The following is an 18,200-nucleotide window of genomic DNA, read 5'->3' on the forward strand; positions in this document are numbered from 1 at the left end:
AACGCCAGGACTCTCTGTCCATCACCAACTCCCGGAGTTCACTCAAACTCATGTCTATCGAGTCGTTGATGCCATCCAGCCATCTCATTCTCTGTCGTCCCCTTCTCCTCCCGCCCCCAATCCCTCCCAGCATCAGAGTCTTTTCCAGTGAGTCAACTCTTCGCATTTCAGCTTTAGCATCAGTCCTTCCAATGAACACCCAGGACTGATCTCCTTTAGGATGGACTGGTTGGATCTCCTTGCAGTCCAAGGGACTCTCAAGAGTCTTCTCCAGCACCACAGTTCAAAAGTATCAATTCTTTGACGATCAGCTTTCTTCACAGTCCAACTCTCACATCCATCCATGACCACTGGAAAAACCATAGCCTTGACTAGACAGACCTTGGTTGGCAAAGAAATATCTCTGCTTTTTAATATGCTATCTAGGTTGGTCATAACTTTCCTTCCAAGGAGTAAGCGTCTTTTAATTTCATAGCTGCAATCTGCATCTGCAGTGATTTTGGAGCCCCAAAAAATAAAGTCTGACACTGTTTCCACTGTTTGCCTATTTCCCATGAAGTGATGGGACCAGATGCCATGATCTTTGTTTTCTGAATGTTGAGCTTCAAGCCAACTTTTTCACTCTCCTCCTTCACTTTCATCAAGAGGCTTTTGAGTTCCTCTTCACTCTCTGCCATAAGGGTGGTGTCATCTGCATATCTGAGGTTATTGATATTTCTCCCGGCAATCTTGATTCCAACTGGTGCTTCTTCCAGCCCAGCGTTCCTCATGATGTACTCTGCATATAAGTTAAATAAGCAGGGTGACAATATACAACCTTGATGTACTCTTTTTCCTATTTGGAACCAGTCTGTTGTTCCATGTCTAGTTCTAACTGTTGCTTCCTGACCTGCATACAGGTTTCTCAAGAGGCAGGTCAGGTGGTCTGGTATTCCCATCCCTTTCAGAATTTTCCACAGTTTATTGTGATCCACACAGTCAAAGGCTTTGGCATAGTCAATGAAGGAGAAATAGATGTTTTTTTGGAACTCTCTTGCTTTCTCCATGATCCAGCGGATGTTGGCAATTTGATCTCTGGTGCCTCTTCCTTTTCTAAAACCAGCTTGAACATCTGGAAGTTCACGGTTCACGTATTGCTGAAGCCTGGCTTGGAGAATTTTGAGCATGACTTTACTAGCGTGTGAGGTGAGTGCAAAACAATAGAAATCCAAATTCCACCATTCTGTTGAATGAAAAGTCCATCCCATCACCCACTAAACTTCAAATTCAGATCCTTTACTGATGCCTGCAACTCGTCACACCAACTGGCCCTGAGCATCTCTCTGAGGTCATCTTGCTCTTTCTTTCCCTCCTCAGTCACTAGCCTCCTGCACATTTTGTTCCTGATCTCTTTTCTAGTCCCTGAAAATATTATACGTGTTCTCGCCTCTTAAGCTTTGCCTCCGCCATTCCCTCTGCCTGGAATACCTTTACCACAAACAGCACCTTTCATGTTTCAGCTCAAAAAAGCCCTCTCCAGCCACTCTCCCTAGAGGTGACTTCTCAGCTTCCACCTTGTACCCAAGCCACTGGTCTGTCACGTTACACTGTTTTTTGTTTTCATAGAACTGTTCACCGCTTGAAACAATCTTAAGACATTTACTATTTGTTTTCCAGGCTTGACACTCCATGAATTGGACCCCCATTGCCATGTGCACCACCAATTCTCCAGCTTCTAGAAGAGCATAAAGCAGGTGTCAAAAATGTGTGTTCAATAAATAAACAAGTTCAATTTATACTTCCTAAAATCTTTTAAGACACCACTGGAAAACTCTTTCTCTCACTTAAAAAAATTACAGTGCTTTGACTGCTGATTAATTGCTGATCACTGCTCACTTAGAAAAGTTACAGTTGCTTCCTCCCATTTTATAGTCCAATTTTCTGTCAACATCTGCCACAAATTTTAACCTAGAATTTTCTGAGACTATTACTGACGAGGAAATGGCTCCCCTGGTATGTTTCATTTAGTCCTTCTTTCCTCTGAGGATGGCTTTGTCTCAATCATTTGTGTCACTTCAGCAATAGTCTAGATAATTTAGAAGATCCTATAGCCCTAGAAAAGCCTCCATATTGCGTATTGTTTTTTCACACAAGCCCCGGGACTGAAACCTGGTGATGGTCCTGTTTTGCCTGTCTTTAATTCCCATCACCAGACCAGGCCCTCTCCAGATGTTTGGACAAGATGGTCATTATTTGGATCTTGGATTTCTTTTCCTTTTCACTACCGGGATTTGTATGGACTTTTCTGGGCCCTGGTCATGCCAGGCAGTAGGAGCTTCTGTCTGAGGCCCAATCAGACATGTGAGCAGCAGAAATGCTGGAAAATATCTCCACTTTTCAGAAGAAAACCAGTGTAGGCTAGACTACAAATAACGGCATTAATAGTCAACTTCACAGAGCCTGTCTTTTTCTGGATAACATCTTGAGACAACAGACATGTCAGCCATTCACAGCCACTGCATATTTATATATAAGGCCAAGGTGAAGAGGCTGCATAGACTTCAGATCAGGGAGAGCTCAACTGCTATCTACTCCAATTTAGCTACAACACACCCAAGGTGACTGCAATAGTTTTTGCCACTCTGCTCCAAATAGAAATTTCCAAGTGAAACTTTTTAAATGGAAACAATTGAAAAGATCATTATTTGGAAAATTGGGAGTTGACAGTACATTAAGCTTTATCCCAAAGATTCACCTATTAAAGGTATAGGCATCCATTTAAAATGCTGATTAAAAAAATGTAATGATATATGAGAATATGTATGTTTGTTGAGAGACTCCATGAGCCTCATATTTCTGCATATTTTATGAGCAAAGGTACTACCTTCTGTTCTCACAGGTTTCCAAGGATTGTTTAGAGTGAATAGCCTTGAGAGATACACACAGTGTCTCCCTTACAATCAAAGGCTAAATATACTACTGCCTTGTATAATAGTGTTTCCTTGCAGAGCAAAGGACAGACATCTAACTGCTCTGTCTTAGAAATGATTCAAGTTCCCTGAACTCATGGTTGCTCTTCTTCAATGCAACCCATTACATATACAGCTATTCATCTGGCCCTCTTGTCTTGCCTCCAAAGAACTTGGGGAACGGAATGGGGTCTTGACATAAATATACTGATGCTTGAGCAATAAAGCCAACGCCTCTAACCCCAAAGTCTCTGGTTCTCTGCCTGCATCCCTGAAACAGAGGCAGGCAAGCCTGTTAGCATGTCAGTAAGAAAAATTTCAGACCCTTCACAGCTTTTGACATGCAAATGTATACACAATATCCCCCAAACAAAAACCATATTCATAGAAAGAAATGAGAGGGAAAACACTAACATGCTAACAGGCATTAGCTAATGGTGGTGAAATAGATAGAAAGTTTTTACTTTTTCTTATGCTTATATCTTTCTGTTATACTTCCCTCACACAAAATATCATAAGAATAAACACTTAAAAATTGTAAATGAAGTGCTTCAATCACAAAATAAACTGCAGGTACACGCTTCAGATATTTGGCATACCTAACATTTGCTCATTTTTCCCATCAAGGTACATATATTCTTTCTGTCCTTCTCATTCTTTAAGCACAGGTAGGTGTACACACACATTTTCATTACCACATTTTCATCTGGTACAATCTCATCACCTCCCATTTGGACAATTACAACAATCTCCTAACTAGTCTCCCAATGTCCACTTTCATTCCTGTGTTCCCTGACCCTTTTAAATTCATTTTCCTCTTCCAGGTCAAAATTCAGAATGACACAACTTTAGTAGTTGTATAGGAAAAGCAAAAGAGTTCCAGAAAAACATCTACTTCTGCTTTATTGACTATACCAAACCTTTGACTATGTCAATCACAACAAACTAGAAAATTCTTCAAGAGTTGGGAATACCAGACCACCTGACCTGCCTCCTGAAAATCTGTATGCAGGTCAAGAAGCAACAGTTAGAACTAGACATGGAACAATGGACAGGTTCTAAATTGGGAAAGGAGTACATCAAGGCTGTATATCGTCAACCTGCTCATTTAACTTATATGCAGAGTACCTCCTACGAAATGCTGGGCTGGATGAAGCACAAGCTGGAATCAAGATTGCTGGGAGAAATATCAATAACCTCAGGTACACAGACGACATCACCCTTATGACAGAAAGCAGAGGAACTAAAAAGCTTCTTGAGGAAACTGAAAGAGGAGAGTGAAAAAGTTGGCTTGAGGCTCAACATTCAGAAAACTAAGATCAGGGCATCTGGTCCCATCACTTCATGGGAAATAGATGGGGAAACAATGGGAACAGTGAGAGACTTTATTTTCTTGGGCTCCAAAATTACTGCAGATGGTGACTGCAGCCATGAAATTAAAAGACGTCTGCTCCTTGGAAGAAAAGCTACGACCAACCTAGACAGCATATTAAAAAGCTGAGACATTAGTTTGCTGACAAAGGTGTGTCTAGTCAAAGTTATGGTTTTTTAAGTAGTCATGTATGGATGTGAGAGCTGAACCATAAAAAAAGCTGAGTGCTGAAGAACTGATGCTTTTGAACTGTGGTGTTGAAGAAGATTCTTGAGAATCCTTTGGACTGCAAGGAGATCCAACCAGTCCATCCTAAAGGAAATCAGTTCTGAATATTCACTGGAAAGACTGATGAAGCTGAAGTTCCAATACTTTGGCCATTTGATGCAAAGAACTGACTCACTGGAAAAGACCCTGATGCTGGGAAAGATTGAATGCAGGAAGAGAAGGGGATGACAGAGGATGAGATGGTTGGATGGCATCACCGACTCAATGGACATGAGTTTGAGCAAGTTCTGGGAGTTAGTGATGGACAGCGAAGCCTGGCATGCTGCAGTCCATAGGACTGCAAACAGTCAGACACGACTGAGTGACTAAACTGATTGAAAAGTTATCATAAATCTAAAGAATGACCCCTCTAAACTCCTTTTCTCCTACAGTTCTATAACTTGGGCTTTTCATGTATTTAACATGTATTGCTCTTCTTATAATACATCAAAAGTCCCGGCAATTTAATTTCTAATTCCCAGTTTTCTCTCAATAAAAAACATATTAATTCCCAAATCTCTACAGATTTGAGGCTCACTAAATAGAGCCTCAAACCTAATAATACTTAATTAGTAAACCTCAAAATAAATTTAAAATAATTTTTATAAAAGTGTATTTAAAACTACTCATCAATACTAATATCCATACAAAATAACAATTTTGTTCTTCATAAACTTGTCCTGATTGTATTCCTTGTTTTATTTTTGTTTGCTCTTGGCTAAGAAATCTTTTTATAAGTACTAGTATTATACAATGATAGAACTCCGAATAAAATTAATGTAACAATGATTATACATATTCAGAAACCATCATTTAAAGACTGGCCTTAAACTAATGATATTTTTTCCTAAAATATCATGAACATTTCATACTTAGGATATTTGGAGAGATGTTCTGAATATGTTAAGGTTACATCTAGCCATTTCCTAGATATACCCTTACAGGGATGTCAGGCAAAGCAAATTCTTAATTCTAGGCTGACAGAGCCATTACATTTGTTTTTTTAAAGCAAAAATCTTCATGAGTTTAAAATAACTTTTTATAAATCTGATACATCTTAACTAATAGATTATACCATTATAAGTTAACTCTGCATGGTTATAGATTTTCATTAACTATAGTTTCAAAGCCAGGATTTTTTTGCTTTCTTTTTTGTGAGGGTAAGGGATACTAAATATAAGTTTTTTCAAAGAATAACTTCATCTGCTAGTCCTATATTGGATTGTAAGTTTTGATAATTCTCATAGGCCAGTGTGCTGATATATCTAACTTAAAGCACTCAATGATAAATATTTCACAGTTTTGAGAAAATACCAGATGGTGACATAAACTAGGAAGCTTAGATGTGCCCCTTTTGGGGGGCTCAACCTTTTAAAAGCTGAGAAAATTGAAGTATTTGCCATTTTGATATATCCTTTACATTTATGTCATTTTTTTTTTTAAGGCTCAAGTATGTGAGAGTTGGACTGTGAAGAAGGTTGATCGCCGAAGAATTGATGCTTTTGAACTGTGGGGCTGGAGAAGACTCTTAAGAGTCCCTTGGACTGCAAGGAGATCCAACCAGTCCATTCTAAAGGAGATCAATCCTGGGTGTTCATTGGAAGGACCGATGCTAAAGCTGAAACTCCAATATTTTGGCCACCTCATGCGACAAGTTAACTCACTGGAAAAGAGTCTGATGCTAGGAGGGATTGGGGGTGGGAGGAGATGGGGACGACAGAGGATGAGATGGCTGGATGGCATCATCGACTCGATGGACATGAGTTTGAGTGAACTCCGGGAGTTGGTGATGGACAGGGAGGCCTGGCATGTTGTGATTCATGGGGTCGCAAAGAGTCGGACACGACTGAGCGACTGAACTGAACTGAACTGATAAAGAGTATACACGTGGCTATAAATCAGAAATGCAAAGAAAAAGCCTCATTAATTTTCTCAAGTGAGCCACCTTCTAAATTCAAAGCCGGATTTACAGTGCTTCAGAAAACGTCACTGTCCCATCAACAGGAAGAAAGTTTCTCTGAGCCTGAAGTCACTTTCAGCACTCAGTCCCTCCTTTTTACTTATTCACCGACAGCATGAAAAGGAACATATATACTCATCTTTAGACAGTTAGTGGGGTTAAGTATATGCCAAAGGCTTGCAAAATTATCTTTAGAACACTGCAATGCTTCGGTATACAATTACTAAGGTGATCTGTCTATGCCCCAAAATGTAACTTAAAATATGAAAAGGAAGCCCAAATATGCTAGAAAGGAAGATAAGATAATGCAAAGAGAAATAAATCTATAAGAGTCTGCTGAATGCCAAGCTAAGAAAGTGGACCATAGACAGCATTTTATCAAAGTGCAGCCTAAACAAACGTCAAGGGGAATAATTTCTTTAACAAATATGGGCAACAATGAAGGAAAAGAGAGGGGAATTCTGTGCCCCTGCATGCATTTAGTTAGGGTTAACAATGGATAAAAATATGTGCAAGAACACATTTAATAACCCTAAGCTGTCATTCAGTTTGTAGGAGGTAGTCAAGATACAGCTAATAAAACACCAAAAAAATGGTTTTAGCCACCCTGAAAAAAATCCTCAATGGAATAAAACAAAAGAGGACTGAAGGGCATCTCCTGCCAAGATAAATGCCTTCTTTCCAGAGTTGCCTATGGCTAGCCTTCACAAAGAGAGTTCTACAATCCTCAGACGGTAATACATTCCTACGTCACTTATCACAGTCAATTTAAAAGGAAGCTTTATAAACATTTCTATTTCACTCCCTATTGCTGTCGTTCTTTTAATGATGACTTGAGCTCCGAAAGAGGATTGAAAATTAATTTTAGGAGTTGTAAATGAGGCAGGCCAATTAGGAACTGTTATAAATTAGATTGTGGGGAGAAGCATTAACACAGTTTTTCCTGTGGGCTCTTGTTTTAGTTAGCTGGCCCATCTTTAGGAACACATTCAATTACAAAAACAGATGCTTTAAAAAATGCATTCCATTAAGAAATGTTTGGATAATTTCAAGGGAAAACCTATATTATGTATGGTGCTTAGCCCACAGTCATGTTCTAATCATACTGTGGGGAAAAATTCCGCTCAATCAACTTTTCCCAGTTAATTACTGTTTTCTTTCCCTTATGACCCTGAATCTTCAACCATAAGTTCAGTAGGAGGTGACTTAAGACAGACGGTGACGAAAGATCCTGTTCAAAACAGCCTCTCTCTTACCCCTGGTGTGAGAGTAAGGTTTGCCACAATCAACCCTGCAGATAGATGCTCATTTGCCTAAATTTTAAAAGCTGTATTTTCAAACAGCACAGTGAGAAAGAAAAAGCTTTTAGTAACAATTAATATCAACACTACCCACCAGTAGAATAATGTATTGTGTACACAGAAAGCCCACGCAGAAAACGAAGCAGCTTGCATGAGGTGGGCCCACGGGGTGAGATATATTTGAACAATGTGAGTTTCACCAAGGACAAAGAACAGACCAGATTTGTAAAGGCGAAGCTTTGGCAGCCCAGACTCCTTAATGTGGTTTGCTCTCCGTCGCCCACCTAAAACTGACCTCAAGAAATCGTTTACTCCAATTACAGAGAATTTTGTCTTTGAAATTTAATAGCACATGACTGGAATTTCCTAACACAGGGGCTACGAGTCTTGTGGAAGTTCTTTGCTCCACTTTGTGAACTGCTTTCTACCCCACTACTCTCTCGGGGCACAACCCAGGGAGGGAGCCGGCTCATCCTCGAGCTCCTCCTAGTGCAACCGGTCTAGCATCCCGAGCTTCAGGATGCAAAGATGCCTGTACCTCTCGGCATCCTTCTGCAAAGGGATATGGGTGAGTCTGAGTCCAGCTGATTTTTCCCATGTGGAAAACGCCTGAGGCCAGACAACGATCAGTGCCAGAAGAGATTGCCTCCATCCTAAATCAGTTTCTCCAGCCCCAGACCTCTGGAGATTGATAAAAAGACAATAAGGAATGGGAGGGACCACTGCCCAGGTTCTGGCAAAGGACATGTGTGAAGCATTATTGACTATTGTGTGCCTGATCCAGAGAGAGAGACGGAGGGAGGGAGAGAGGAAAAAGAAGAAAAAGTAAATACTTCTTTTGTCTACTGCGATTTTTGAAAACTCACCAATACAAGTATGGTATTACCCAAATTCTTTGGAAGAGAAGACTTAGTGCCTACGTTTTGGAACTGTATATACCTGGGTTTGAATCTCAGCAGTATCTTTGTTCTTATGCCCATGGGCAAGTTACTTTATGACTCTGAAACTTCTATTTCCTCATAATGAACTAAGGAAAGATAACAGTAACTCTCTCAGATTGTTGTAAGAGCTAAACATGATAATGCAAGTAGAGATTCTGTCCAGTGTCTGACAGGACTACACAAATGTTAGCAATCACTTATTACATAAGATGGATACCACAAAATATAATGACTCAAGAGTTTTACATTAATTTCTACCAGGTTCCTCTTCATAGGAAACATATCTAAATATGCCAGTGGGTCTCTTATTTTCATAAGACAGACTCTCAGAGAAGCCTCTGAAGTTAGTTTCTGTTAAGCTGCCCATTTGACTTTCAAGAGCTGATAACTGTTTTGCAAACAAACTTAAAGGAGAAAATAGAGCTTACATGTGGAGAAGAATATCCCCATCATAGAAGAGTTGCAACCCACACCAGCCTGCTCTGACTGTGCAGTAACATCCTGTCCAAATTGATAGGAAAGGCCACACAAAGGTGGGCAAGATGTGATTCCTGCAGTGTGAAAAATGGAAATGTTGTTCTGAAAAAGTGACCTTTTAAAAGACAAGGTCAAGAACAAAATCTAACCAAAGTCAAACAACTTCAAAACAAAACAAAAAATCTTCCAATAAAAAAAATAAACAAACAAGCAAAAAATTGGTAAATTTGGAAGACAGTGAGGGCAAGTGAAATGAAAGGACTCTGTGACCCACCAGACTACCCTGTGTCAGTGCAAAGTTCTGTGATGTTCACTCATTCTTGTTATTTACATTCAGTGATGAGAAGGCTCCTCTGTAGAGCATCTAACTCTGCCAACGTGGTTTTCTATATAAAATACACCCAACCAGACTCCCTGGGTTATTGATGATTGATAATAAGAAAACTAAATACATCTGGGCTTCACTATGAACCAATGCTTTGCCAGCATCTACCTAAACTAAAAGTATTAGTCCATGGATGATCAGTTACTGTCAAGAGACTTGCCTCATCACATTAACTTTTTGGTTGACTTCAACGCTTGGCCCCTAGGGTATCCAACCATTTTTTTTTTCTTATGGGTAAGATGTATATATGCATGTGTATATTATGTAAGTATATTTTAATTTCCCTTTTATATTTAAGGTTACTAAGATTTGTTAGTAAGCCCTACACAGAACAGCAAACTGCACTCCTGTATCTTGAAATAAATATTTCCCTTCTTAATTTGAAATTTTTGTGTTAAATCAAACCTCCTTTTGTTTATGTTTACACGGAATAGAATATCCCCAGAGGCTATATTATAATGAAAAACAAAGCAGATTTTCATGTCATTGCTCTAAGAGGGATATGAGCAGAAGGGGGCACATTCCAGAATTTCGTTAATGCAACATTTGAAGAAAATTGAATTAAGGCTCTGTGTGGCAGATCTCAGTAGAGAGAAATACAAACAACTGAGTTTGTTGGAAGCAGCTTCTTTGAGAGACTTCCCATTCCTGGGAAGGCAAAAGGCAGTTGTTTTCCTTCTCTGGAGGAGGAAACACAGAGTGGTATCTTCATGGTGTGCTGTGGATGACGGGACTGACCAGGCAAAAAGCAGGTTTTGAGGAGGGGCAGGAAGATGATATATGACAAAGAGGGGGTGCTAAATAGATTCCCATCAACTTGAACCTGTTCTCCCTTGCTGTGCCTGCCACAGAACTGAACAATGATTTAGGATAATCAATAGGAGTCTTCCTTTGGAAAGCTGATGATTTTTAAAGCATGATCAAGGATGAGATTGGGCACGTAAATCTCTTTGAGAAGTCTGGGTTTATGGTCTGCCATCTCGTGGCCACTGCAATAAATTCTGCCCTTTTCCACTCCCCACCCAACTCCCACCCCCAAGGTAGTTGTACCTTTGTAATCTATATTCTAAAGAGGTATCACAAAGGGTGCTTATTTAAAAAAAAAAAAAAAAAGAACTTTAGCCACAGGAGCGCTCCACAATGCAGAGGGAGTTAAGGCATTTCACATTCTAATCCCCTTTCTGCTTACATTTTTCATTCCTCGATGAAAGCTTACCATCAAATTAGCATTTATCAAATTATCAAATAATCATTCCATATGGGATTAAACCTACTGAGAAGTCAATTAAGAGGTGATAGGTATGTTTTAGATGCATGCCTATTTCAAGATGTAACTTAATTGACACATAGTTACCTACAAAGGAATGAAAGTCCCAGTTCTTCTGTTCTTGTCACAGATTTGCTAAGAGATTATATAGAATAAAATAGATTGTAAATCCAACGTGGCTTTGTACCTAAAAACTAAGAGGATATGTTTTTCTGGAAATAACTTAAAATTCCAAACGACAGAAATTAAAAATACACACTTCGACACTGAGAGGGAAAGAAGTGAGACCAAATTGATCACAGTTCTACATTGAAAAGAAATTGCTAAAATGCCACCATGAAAACACACAACCTTTCAAAAGGACACACACTAACCACTTGTTGACTATGTCAATGGGAGAGAAAGCGAATGCACAGGGCCATTTTCTCGACAAGGCTTCACCCGTGTACCATAGCCTACAGATGAAAAAGAGATGCAGATGCAAGAGCAGATTCAAAGACCACAAATTCATTTCAGAGCCCAAATTACAGAGCAAAGATTGTGTGTGTGTGTGTGTGTGCATTGTGTGTACAAATACATAACACACACACACCTAAAATATAACATTACTAAGCAACTGATTTAAAAGACATGCAGAACAAAGACCTGCAAAAATAAGCTAGTGAGCACAAAAAATAATGAGGAGCCGTGTGTTAGTTTCCTAAACTTTCTGGATTCATGAATACAATATGCGGGACACTACTAGAAGGCTCCTTCTCAGAGGGTGAAGGAACATGAAACCAGACAGCGGATGTAGAATGAGAGTCTGGTAAACTACCTGAAAGCACTCCACATCTGGAAAGAATCGTGGGGGAACCAGCCCAAGACACCATGGTATAGAAAGCAGTCTCGGATTTACAGTATGGGTGGCCCTGTGGCTCATGGAGGTGAAATTTCTACTCTGGGAGGAGCGATCACTAGAGGCAGGAACATTTCTGACGTGAAATTAAAAAGTCCAATCAGAAGCAATTGAGATGAACGTGTTCTTCTGGGGTGGCTGTTTACTGGCCACACTAGGAAAACTAAATCAAACAGATGATCAGAGCTCAGTTCTTCAATCCCTTCAACACAGTGCCCATTGTATACCAGGTATAAGAGATGGAAGGACAAACAAACAGACATAACCCCTGCTTCCTTCAGTTCAGTTCAGTTCAGTTCAGTTGCTCAGTCATGCCCGACTCTGCGACCCCATGAATCACAGCACGCCAGGCCTCTCTATCCATCACCAACTCCTGGAGCTGACTCAAACTCATGTCCATCGAGTTGGTGATGCCATCCAGCCATCTCATTCTCTGTCATCCCCGTCTCCTCCTGCCCCCAATCCTGCTTCCTTGGAGCTTACCAAATAGCAGACTCCGGAGACTATCCATGCACAGTCATGAGATGAGTTGACCCTGCAATGATGTCACAAAACATAAGGAAATACCCTTCTATTTCCACTGGGAACAAATACCAGACCATCAGCAATACCACGCAGAGAAGACATCCATGAATCCAGGCATGAGAACCACAAGGCATCTCCAGCCATGTAACCAGATACTGGATAACTGATTCAAAAGCTCCCTCGCATCCTGTCCTCTTCATTCTCAGAGTCCAGTGCAGTCCAGCTATGATCCAGAAGTGCAAAAACAAGTGAATAAATAGAAACACAAAACCTTATGTTTACAGCTATTAGGCTGAATGATATGAAGTGCTTTATGTAGATCAGAAAGTCAAGTATTAGCAGTTCTATGTAATTCAACCTAACAGTTTTATTTCATAATGAAAGCAGCTTTACTGGTTTCTTTTTCACTTGTTTATAATAGGTACTCATTTTCATTCTTTGTCACTTTCTACTCTCAAAGATTTAAAAAGTTGAGGCATTTTCCTCTCCACAATACCCAATTCTTAATGCCACATGGACCCAAGACCAGAGGCAATTAATCCAGTCCACAAGAGAGAGACTGCTACACAAATCAGAGGTGGTGGTGGGGGGATTAGAAGCCTAGAAAGGTGACAGAGCTCAGTTCCTTTCAGACCTGGAAAACCACTTAGTGAGAAACATCCTGGTGACCAGACCCCAACCTGACACTGATTACCATTCCCAGAGTTTCTGACCTGTTGACCGATTGCTTTGAGATCAGATCATCTATCTCCCAGGACAGCATTGAGGCTGCCCAGCCCCACTGAACAGCAACGGAGCGCCTTCTTTTAGATTTGAACTTCAAGGCACAGGACCTAAGGCTTAAGTTCAAAGAAGAATGGGGCTGCAGAACTCTTAATGGGGTTTCCAAAGTCTCACTGATGAGAGCATTGATAAAAAGAGCACCTCTGAGGATGGCAACACACTCATGGGGAGCGGCATTAAGAGAGCATCTAATGTTGTCAACCAGTGCCTTAATCCCCATCTGTATCTGAAAAGAACTCACCATAGACAAAAAAACAACTATGCTAAATGCTTGGCAAGAGATAAAAGTTTGCAAACTCCTCTGGTGAAGAAAGCATATGAAAACTTAAGTCACAAAAGATAAATAATTGCTGATTAATGAATGAATCCATTGTTAGGATAAAAGATCATTAATAGACAAATGAATCATTAATAAATCACTGTGTTTGCTGTATGATATACAAGGCATAAGTGAAGCACATTATTTCATTTTGTCCTCTCAAATTATCCTTCAAAGAGAAAGTTATTATTATTCCTATTTTAAAGTTAAGTAAACTGAGTCTGTATGATTTAAGTAGATTGCCCAAAGTTATCTGGGTGACTTGGTCATTTTGCTAAAATGCTTGATAGTAGGAAGGAAGGAACATCCCTTTGGTCTGGGATGATGGAGGTAAACTCACAGAGAGGGCAGGGGTGACAGCTAGCTGTGAAGAAGAGCTCCACTGGAAGGGCTCTGGAGGGAAAGAGAGACTTCCAGATGGTGATCAGCCTTTGAGGAAATGTTAAAAGGACTTGTGTGCTACATGCTAAGTCACTTCAGTCATGTCTGACTCTGTGCGACCCTATGGACTGTAGCCTGTGAGCTCCTCTGTCCATAGGATTCTCCAGGCAAGAATACTGGAGTGGGTTGCCATTCCCTTCTCCAGGGGATCTTCCCAACCCAGAGATCAAACCCATGTCTCTTACATCTCCTGCACTGGCAGGTGGGTCTTTACCACAAGTGCCACCTGAGAAGCCATTTAAAACTATTTCTCTCTTGCTTATTTATGCTTATTTCCAGCTGTACAACTTCCAGGAATATTAGGGTACCATCAAGGAAAAGTGTGGCCAAACTAAATAATTCCTAAGTGCCAACCCAAAGACTGGTATTGGCTCATGCTGAAGTTTTCATACACGTATGGTTGCAAGCACATACTCACACATGCACACACAAGTCCCTGCACACTCACTCACATACACGATACATGTATTGTATTGCATGACAATACAAACCAATATTGTGAACAGTAATATGGCCAACGCCTTGCAAGTAATGGCAACCTTTTATTCTAAAATTAGGTAATGCCCTTCCTACTTTCTGACGTAAAAATGCCCTTTTATCCAATGATGATGACTGCAGTTAACATGTGAAGAGTCTCATTTAATAGTTTAATTAGGTTATCAAGCTTTATATTGTTTTCAAAAATATTTTTTCATATTATTGGTTCATAACATCCAAAGTCTAGAAAGCATTCATTTGATTGCTAAATATTATTATAATGAGGGTGTGTATGAAGAATATCTGGGGCATTACTTTGTCCCCTCCACTGTTTTACATAGATGGGGGCTTGTCTTTCTTTTTAAAAAATGCTTGACATTTCCCTAAATATTGCTGAGGTTTCCAAGCAGGCCACCTTACAAACTAATAAATGTCATGTTGAACTTAAATTGTTCTTACTAAGTGACCACCCCTTTGAAAAAAGAAGGAAGTCCTTTTCAGATATGGTATCCATAGGATATGTGGATATTAATTTTTATTTCACAAATAAGCCTTGTCAGGCATAAAGTCCATGTTTTTCTGGAGGCCCTCAATTATCATAGAAGGAAAGAGAAATTGAGTTGGTTAACATTAGTCTTTAAGAAAACCACATCCATAAGTGGCCAGAGGATCCAGTGCGAACCTGCTTCTCTTCCCGCTGTCCATTTTGTTGGATTTCTAATGCAATATGTATCTGTAGCGAACCAATGAATATAGGAATAATCAGTGTCTCAGAAGACTTAGGAACGTGGTAGTATTCCTTCAATTATCTCCTAAAATGACTACAGATAAGGATTGTACCAGGGTGGTCCTAAGATATGAATTGGGACCTAGGATTGAAGTCACAGGTAGCTGAGGCTGATACCAATTCAGTAACAGGAAGAGCTCTAACTATGTCACAGATGTCAAACAATAGCACAGGTTTCCTCATTCTCATCTCTGAAGGTACTGGTACAGGTACCAGAGGACCATCTTGAGCAATTCCCAGAGAAAGAATTCTAACAAAGGATGAGTGATGTGACTAAACCTGTTTTAGTTGATTTCTTTGGACTCTAAGTAGCAGAAACTGATTCTGGCTAACTTAGCAAAGAGAGGCTGTATTAGAGGGATGCTTGGATGGAACAAAGAAGAAAAAAGAGAGTTTTAGGAAGGTCAATGAGAGAATCACTCCAGGACCCTCATAGCAAGAATCCCCAAATCTTTCTTAGAATCCTTATATATTAACTATGCTACAATCTTTAGGCTTAATAGAAAAAAAGACAGTGAATTTCGACCTTCCCGGAAAGGAAATAGAGTAGCCAAACTCAGATCAATAAGCTACAACCTGGGATCCCTAGCACTGGGAAATCACCCTAAATAACTGCTTCACATAAACAGGGATAGCTATGATTTGGGATCAATTGCTAATTGGCAATCACTCTACTGATCTTACAGCCTGAAGGGTCTATTTCAGTGGTGTGGCTGGAACTGGCTGCTACTGGCTCAGTTCAGTTCAGTTCAGTCGCTTTGCGACCCCATGAATCACAGCACGCCAGGACTCCTTGTCCATCACCAACTCATGGAGTTCCCTCAAACTTATGTCCATCGAGTTGGTGATGCCATCCAGCCATCTCATTCTCTGTCGTCCCCGTCTCCTCTCGCCCCCAATCCCTCCCAGCATCAGAGTCTTTGCCAGTGAGTCAACTCTTCGCATGAGGTGGCCAAAGTACTGGAGCTTCAACTTTAGCATCAGTCCTTCCAATGAACACCCAAGACTGATCTCTTTAGGATGGACTGGTTGGATCTCCTTGCAGTCCAAGGGACCCTCAAGGAGTCAATTATGTGCATCTCTTTCCAGCTCCATGGTCAGTCTCTACCTTGGCCATGGCAAGAGTATTTATACCATGGAAATTGGCAATTATTACCAATCAGGGTATTTTCCTCGCTGACATGGCTTAGCAGCACACCACTGCCCTATTTCAAGATTACAGAACCACCTTGCCAAGCTTCTAGACATACAAGAGGACATGCCATAGATTCCACAATTGGGGATATTTTCTAATATTTGCTGATGCTCATCAGCACTTCTTTTGTGTGCTGAACACTTCACTATTCTAAAGCACTATACTACTATGACACTACACACAATACTATTCTAACTTTTTATGTGTGTTAACTCATTCAATCTGCATAGTAATTTCAAGAGGTAGGTGCTATCTTTTTCCCATGTGACGGACAAGGAAACAGAGACAGATTGGGATGAATTAGTTTGCCTGAGTTCACATGACTAATAAATGGCGAAGTGCAGATTTGAACCTGGGTCGTCTATACTTTGATAAGTCCTCAAAGTTAAACAACAATGTGTAACTACTGTTCAAAGTTGTGATACCCTTGACACAGAGAAACGAGACAACGCAATTGCTCTGAATCTTGTGAGGACTTGGCTGAATCTCAGTAAGGCTCTTCCATCAGTCACAGTGCAGCTAAAAGCGAGACCAGCCCAGGACAGCTCCCAGCGAGTGCTTGGTAGTTCATTTCTTTCATTACCCAGTATGCCCAAGGGATCAAGGCCAAATTCAAAAGCTGCTACAAATTCACAAAGAGATTCAAAGTGTACAGTGCTAGAACTCCCCAAGGGAGTGAAAACAGTACTCTAGGACTCAGCAGTCAGTGCACATAATGTGGATCTTACTGAATGGGCCCTGATGCCACAACCCCAGTAACAAAAGGGAGACAAGCCTGGACCTTCAACCATCCTCCACCACTAGTGCAACTGGGAGGCAGGCATTGAAAACAGAAAGCAGGGGCCTAATGGAAAGAGTCACATGATTTCAGATGTGTGTCTTGGACAGGTCACTTACCATTATGCATCTCAGCTGTGGGGCCTGTAAAATGAAAATGCTGTCCCTGAGGTTCAAATGAGATAACCAACAGGAAAACATCTGATAGACTGCCAAATCCCGCAAAACTGAGCAATACATAGCTGTGTTCCCTAAAGCCTAAACAGCAATGATGTTGACCGATTCACTTCAAGCAATATTTGTCATGGATTCACTGTGAGTTAGGCATTGCTTCTATCAATTAAGCCAAACCTGTTAAGCTGGTGTAAAGTCATCAGTCCAAATAGCTGATGGGAATTTCAACTGGGATAAACCTAAGTCCATGAAGGGAAAATGAATATCTGAAGAAAATAAGACCTCTTTCTTTCTCTAATGACTTACTTAGAGAAGTGACCATCACTCACTGACAGGAAAGAAAATGCTGTTTCTAAAGAGTCTTTAAAAATGATCAATTATTTAAATTTACAGAAGAGTCAGTGAATATCTGAGTGAATCAATGGGATTCCATAGATCTGGATTCAAATCTAAGTTCTCACTATTATCATCTGTGGGAATTTGTGTGGAAGTTAATTCTGGGTGAATCTCAGTTTCTTCATCTATAAGATGAAAATAATAAGTCACAGGGTATTATATGAATAAAATAGGTAAACCATTCAGTTCGTTCACTCGGTTACAAGCAGTTATTACTATTATGAATGCAAGTTGTAGTTATTATTGTAATCATTATTAAGTTAGCTTGTTAGTTTACTATTAATATTAGCTACAAGATAAATACATTCAAATCACCAATTGCCAAGGGAGTAATATGAGTATTCCAGCTGTTAGAGCCCAGAAGAGACAACTATTTTAAAAATTAAAAAGAGGAATGTTGATAACAATATCTTCAGTTTTCTGTATTGGTATCTAGAGATTGAATATGTTCCTAGTGTTTATCATGGTATCACAGCTCCACTTCCACTCATTTAAGCAAATGTAAATTGG

Source organism: Moschus berezovskii, chromosome 24, assembly GCF_049115385.1.
Source record: "Moschus berezovskii isolate FMDL1 chromosome 24, NW_MosBer_1.0, whole genome shotgun sequence".
Taxonomy (NCBI): domain Eukaryota; kingdom Metazoa; phylum Chordata; class Mammalia; order Artiodactyla; family Moschidae; genus Moschus; species Moschus berezovskii.